Source organism: Silene latifolia, chromosome 11 (genome assembly GCF_048544455.1).
Source record: "Silene latifolia isolate original U9 population chromosome 11, ASM4854445v1, whole genome shotgun sequence".
NCBI lineage: Eukaryota > Viridiplantae > Streptophyta > Magnoliopsida > Caryophyllales > Caryophyllaceae > Silene > Silene latifolia.
In genome coordinates, this window is record NC_133536.1 from 152,010,141 (window position 1) to 152,017,392 (window position 7,252).

General features: G+C 38.8%; 1 non-coding gene across 1 annotated transcript; it reads left to right on the top strand.

Annotated features, from left to right (window-relative positions):
- Positions 1-3,126: 3,126 nt before the first annotated feature.
- Positions 3,127-3,233, top strand: LOC141615555 (small nucleolar RNA R71). Its single transcript, XR_012529972.1, has one exon. It is a non-coding gene; the product is annotated as a small nucleolar RNA R71 (small nucleolar RNA).
- The last annotated feature ends 4,019 nt before the right edge of the window (positions 3,234-7,252 follow it).

The window sequence follows — 7,252 nt, forward strand, 5'->3', positions numbered from 1 at the left end:
CCAATAAGACCCAAATCGATTTAGGATAGTTGAATTTTGCCTTGTATCCTAAAAATCGATTCAAACTTTGAAGATTTTGGTGTTTTGATTGCTTGTTGTTGACAAAGGAGTGATTTGTTTGAGTTTTGAGGGAGTTTGGAATTAATTTGGGTGAATTTGGTTGAGAAATTTGATTTTTGTGGATGGAGCGATGAGGGTTTTGGAGATGTGTTTGTGTTGTGAATGAGTAAAATGAATTGGGAAAGGTGGGTTTTATTCCCGTTGGATTTGAATTTCAGAGGGTAGACGAGCGGATTCTCCACGGGACGCTCGGATTCTGGACGTTCTGGGACGAGCGTCTTCTTAGAAAGACGAGCGTCTTTTGAAGGAGGACGAGCGGATCGCTGTGAAGACGCTCAGATTCCTTGTCAGGGAGAAATCCCAAATTTTTCCAGTAGTAGGACGAGCGGATTCTTTGTGGGACGAACGTCCTGATTAAGACGAACAGATTCTCTATGGGGATGCTCGGATTCTCAGTCAGACCTAAAATTCTTTTTCCAGCTCTCTCAGGACGAGCGTCTTCTCACCAGGACACTCGGATTCTCTTCAGGACGAGCGGATTCCTGTCGGGCTGCTCGGATCTTCCCCTTACCACACGAATTCAGTTCCATCCGTGGGTATTTCATAACCCGTGTCATTTACTCTTTATTCCTTTGGTCTTCATTGTGGGGGCACTACGAAGGCTTGGATAGCCTAGGCAATTGCTATCCCCACACTATGCCAAAACACTACACATCAATAATCACATAAGTCCCTCCCTCACTTTCTCTCGAAATGATGAAAATCTTGATCAAGGCATAAAAATATAAATCCAAAATTGACAAAAATGCAATACAATAAGTAAAATGCAAGTTAAGTGGTTAGAATATTTACAAATGGTGGTTTAGGGAGGACTCCACCAAACTCTCATCCATAAATGAGATGTCAAGGGGGCATAGCCAAGGTGTTGTTGATGTTGCTTAACACCTTGAAGAAGTAGGAGAAAGCTTGTTCATTGTCATGATAAAGATCCTCAATAGACCTTTGCACTTGTTATTCATCATTGTGATCTTGGGTCATAGCATTACCGATATAGGGATTGAATATCCCTTCAAACTGATCATCCCAAAGACAGCATACTTTATCTACTTGTTCCCCAATAATACCGCGAGTTGACAACAGCAACTCTTCTTCCTTCTTGTCATGGCCAATGAGGCCTTCTTCTTTACTTGTCATGAGTGAGCTTTTCAAGCTCTCTTTGTTGAGACTTTGTATTTCTTTGGACGGAGGATCTTTCACTTTCTCTTTCCATATGGGTGGTGATTCTTTACCCATACCTTGTTCTTTGCATTGAGATGCCAACTTCTTCCTATCACTTTCTAGGCTATAATGATCAACCATAAAACATGGCTCATGCAATTGGGGAGCTGTCATTGTCTTGTCAAGATTAAAAGTGAGTATTTCATCTCCAACTTCAAGGGTGAGCTCTCCATGTTTCACGTCAATCACCGCTCCCGCGGTGTGGAAGAAAGGTCTTCCTAAAATGATAGGAATGTTGGAGTCTTCCTCCATATCAACAATAACAAAGTCCACCGGGATGAAGAACTTGCCAATTCTTACAGGCACCTCTTCCCATACCCCTAAAGGTGTCTTCGTTGATCGATCCGCCATTTGAAGTGTGATATTAGTGCACTTAAGCTCTCCCATTCCTAACCTCTTGCACACCGAATATGGCATGACACTCACACTTGCCCCAAGGTCACATATAGCTTTGTTGATTGTGGTGTCGCCAATGGTGCATGGAATAGAGAAGCTTCCCGGATCCTTTAGTTTTGGAGGTGAACTTCCTTGTAGGATGGCACTACTCACCTTAGTGAAAGCAATAGTCTCAAGTTTTCGGATGGATTTCTTCTTTGTAAGAATATCTTTCATGTATTTCGCATAGGCCGGAACGTGGTTGATTAATTCTGTAAATGGAATTGAGACTTCCAAGTTCTTGACAATCTCCATAAACTTCCAAGTTGTTCATCAAACTTAGGCTTAGCTTGACGACTTGGAAATGGAAGTCGAATCACAATAGGCTCTTTCTCTTTAGCCTTCTCTTCATTCTCCTTTGAAACTTCTTGAGTGGTGGTGGGTTCTTCATTTTTCTTAGAGTCTTCAACAACTCTTTCCTTGTCACTAGCATTCACAACAACTTCATCAATGGGCCTCTTCGGCCCTTCATACCTTGTACAACTCCTCAAATGGATGGCACTCACCGATCCTTGTCTTGAGGGATTACCTTGAGGTGGTAATTGCCCCTTTTGTCTTTGTGAACTTGAAGATGCCAATTAAACATTTGGGTCTCCAACATCTTTGTGTGAGCTAGTATGTTGTTAATGGTGATGTCTTTTGCTTGGCTATCCTTTTGCATTTGAGTGAAAAATTCTTGTTGGTTCTTTTGTATTTGGAGGACCGCTTCTTGAACATCAAAACCTTGGTCATTTGTTTGATTGTATGGAGGTTGATTTTTATAATTTAGGTTTTGATTGTAAAAGGGTCTTTGAGCTTGGTTTCTCGTTGGAGGTGGAGGTGGGGTGTATGTTGTTTGAGGGTTTTGAACATTTTGGATTTTGTGTGAGAGATTGGGATGGAATTTGGTGTTTTAATTGTAATAGTTGGAATAAGGGGTACCACTCTTGTATGCTTGGAAAGCATTCACTTGTTCCCCGACATTCACTTTGGTCATGTCCCAAAGTTCCACAACTCTTACATACTCCACTTGGAATTGATGAAGATGCCACCATGGTATTAACATGTTCCTTAGGTGATTTGGAGGCTTCTTCAAGCTTATCCATTGCCTTCTCAAACTTCAAATTAATGGTATCAATATGAGCACTAAGTTGAGCACCCAATTGAGTAATAGAGTCCACTTCATGCTTTCCTCCTCTAGTAGCCTTACGAGGTCTATTATATTGTGAGTTATGGACCGCCATTTCCTCAATCTTGTTCCATGTTTGATTATCATCAACTTTGGTAAACAAACCATTTGATCCCATATTGAGAAATTTTCGGGAGTCTTCATATAGACCATTCCAAAATTGTTGTACAAGGAACCACTCGCTAAGTCCATGATGTGGACAAGATCGGCAAGTATCCTTGAATCTCTCCCATGCTTCATACAAGGATTCTTCATCCCTTTGTTTGAACCCGGTGATTTGGGCTCTTAACATGCTAGTCTTTTCCGGAGGATAGAATTTCTTGTAGAAAACAAGTGCCAATTTCATCCAAGAGTCAATACCAAGAGTAGCCTTATCTAGGCTCTTCAACCATTGTTTCGCGGAACCAATCAAAGAAAAAGGAAATAAGACCCATCGAATTTGGTCTTAAGTCACTCCGGTTTGAGAAATCGCATCACAATAGTCACAAAAAGTCTCCATATGAGAATGAGGGTCTTCACTAGGCATCCCCCCAAATTGACTTCTCTCAACTCATTGTATAAATGCGGATTTTGCAATGAAATTACCGGTCAAATGTTGTGGTGTAGGAATACCATATGGTAGGTTCTCCTTGGTTGGTACGGAATGTGATGAAAATTTAGGCATTGTGGGTTGATTTTGTGGTTGGTTATGTGTTGGGTTATCCTCTCCTTCTCTTGCAAAAGGGTTGATAAACTCAATATTATTTAGTTGAATGTCCACAATTTCACCAATACCTCTCAAACTATTTCTAGCAAGTCTTCTATTGTTGGTCAAAGTTCTTTCAATTTCAAGATCAATGGGTAACAAGTTACCTTGTGATCTCCTAGACATGCAAAATATCAAACAACTTGAAAACAATTAGAACAAACCTTGAAGAGTTTGACTTCGCCAAGGTAAATAAAGGCACAACTAAAAACAATAAAAAAAATCAAATCAATTTAACACCGTCCCCGGCAACGGCGCCATTTTTGTTCGGTGTATGGATTCGGTTACTTGTCGTTAAGAGTTACCTAGACCAAAACAATATTTATAACTTCACAAACTACTCTACTCTTAGAAAAGAGGTAAGTAAAGGTCGGACCTCAAGGGACGGGTATTGATGTAGGATTTTCGATTGCAAATGGTTATGTCTAAAGGTGTCACAATTTGGGTTGAGGTAGGAGATCAACAAAACTAAATAACAATGTAAATAAAGTAATGAAAGCAAGCAAGATGATTAAAATGAGATGTAAACAATTGATTAAAGGCACTAGGGTGTCATGGGTTCATAGGGGATTCATGGGATTTGATCATACAAACATGTTTTCGACTAGATGCAAGCAATTATTGTTGTGATGGGATCGAGTTAGTGTATATCTTACAATCCCTAGGAAGGTTTGGGTCCTGGAGCCGAATCGATTAGATTGTACAACACCTACAAGTCGACTTAATCCTACCTATCCAACTATATGCACGGTCTAATGAGACTCAAGTTGGTTTATGTCTTACAAGTCTCATTGAAAGGGTAAGTGATGGGTAAAAAATGCAAGGATTCATAGGCTCGCATTTCATCAAACATAACATGTGCATAAGTTGAAATCACAACAAGCAAGCAAATTAAATATGAAAACATATTAGATTAAGCATGAATTAATCCCCATGTTGGTTTCCCCTAATTCCCCATTAACTATAGTTAAGGAAACTACTCACTCATTATCAAGTTTAACATGCTAACAAGGTTGTCAATCATACTAGCAAGGCAAAACAAGATGAACAAATGAAGATGATTAACAATAATTAAAAAGGGATTAAGAGAGAATTATACCTATAAAGTTGATTCCAAATAATAAAGCAAAGAATAATAGAAGTACTTGATGATTGATGGAAGGTTGTCAATCCTCCAAATAAACCCAAATAATCTTCTAATTACCCAAAATAAATGATGAACAATAGAGAAATTAAGGAATGATATAAGAAATGAGATTTGTATTAATGCTAAATTAAGAATTGATTACAAGATTAGAAGAGTATTAGGACTTGATTATGATAAGATTAAGATCTATTAAGATGACAAGCTAATCTAGGTAGTACAAAGGGGGTATTTATTCTTGAGATTAGGTACAAAGATTATGGTTACTAAGGGCTTAAATGACTATTAAGACCCTTAAGAAAAGTTGAGGAAGTGCTCCTCTCCAAGGAGATGCTCATCTCTGTTTTGGTAGTCTCCAAGTAATATGCTCGTCTCGAGCGTCTAGGTAGCAGGGACCTTTTGGTTCTGCATGGGAATCCGAGCGGATTGTGGGAGGGACGCTCGGATCATTTGGCCTCAAGACGAGCGTCTTGTCATCCGGGCGCTCGGATTATAGCAGGGAGACGCTCGTCCTGGGCAGGGAGACGCTCGGATTCCTTGTCAGCCACTTCTCTTCTTTTCTTTCCTCAACAATCCTCAGGGATCTTGTTGGAGATGCAAGGATCCTTTCATCATTGCCCAAGCTACTTTATTTCCTTCATAGGCCTTCTAGCATTGTCTTCCCTTTGATGCTTGGTCATAGAATTTGATCAATTTAGCTCCATTTTGCCATGAAAATGCAAGGTTTGCACTCCTTTCCTACCAAGGGAACAAAACCTCAAAGAATATGCAAAACGGGAAACTAAAGGTAGTAAATGACCTAATTACGCATTAGAAAGCATAGGAACGAGCCTAATTTGGGGACTAAATATACTCAAATACGAGTCACATCAGTGTCGGCTACCCTAGCTCCATTTCCTTGTCGGAGATTTATATCACTATTGTTTAGCTTTTCCAAATTTCCAAGCCCCTGTATACGATTATAAAGGTGAAAACTACAATCGGTATCCAATACCCACGTTGAGGTGGATGTATAATTAATATCAATAACAACAATTTCGAAACAAATCATACCAAGTAGAGTGACAAGTCCAGCTTTGAGATCTCCCAAATACTTTGGGCAATTTCGTTTCCAATGGCCCATGACATTACAATAATGACATTCCTCATAGGATTGGGCCCCCTTCTTGGTCTTGGTTGTGGTAGTCTCACTATCCATTTCCAATTCATTATCAGGTTTGGATTTCTCACCCATCTTTACCTTTCCTTTAATCATACCATTACTCCTTTTAGTTACAAGGACATTCTTGCTAGAACTCCCACTGAATTTAATATTTCTCCTTGTTTCTACCAACTATGATGCCTTGGAATTAGTGATATTTTCTTCACAAGATTTTCTTACCAAAGTGATGGGCATTAATATTGGAGTGGGTGGTGTGGAGGTGGTAAAGAAGCAAAGATTTTCATCCTGACCAATGCCACAGCGTAATTCTCTAATCGTATCATTGTCATATTCGGAGCACTTTTTATCGAATGATTAGAGCCATGAATTAATGGTGATTGGTGTAAGTGTATTAGATGAACCCATTACGTATAAATAACTACAAAAACGGAAATGAAGGAAATAATTAACATCTATCATTTTAATAATACTTGTAAACAAGTATTGCATTTATATAGTGATCTCTACCCAACTATTATAAATGATTACGAGATCCAAATTCATATTAACTCGGGCACGGTGAGCCGATTCATCCCTTATCAATATAATTCGGTGGATTAACTCTTTAATCGATTCTACTTCTAGAACTCTCGGTCGATAAAAATTACTTTAATATTTATCTTTAGCCCGGAACACATGCGACTACGGTCACGAATACTTCCGTTGAGCTCAATCCAAATTTCGATGTAATAACATTTTATTACCCACTTACCCAACGTAACAAGTTTAGTACCCCGGTGAGCCGAGCCTACTTCCTCATGAAATTGGGACTCATGGTTTCTACTATTTGGTAAGGCTAATCCTCAATTATTAATTTGTGAGAGGTCGTATCAATTTATTATCTATCACGTTTTAAGTTAACTAAAGCGGTGAACTACGATAATTATAATTGACATGGTCGATGACTCGATATGATATGCATGTGTTGTTATGGCGATTTGGCAATGCATGCAACATATTAAAAGAAATGCAAAGCAATAATAAATTCCTAGTATGGCCTTCCTAAAATTGAAAATCCAATAATCTATTACATATTCGGTAACCAACTCCTTTGGTACCTTGAATCTTCAAGTGGCACGCCTCCCAAGAACACCGTTTTTGTCGGAACGCCTTTCCGAATGGCACCGTCTTGAAAAAATTCCATAATTACAAATAATATTAAAAATACAAAGCTATTCCTATTATACATTTGTAATATGAAAAACTAGTAAAAATAAAAGT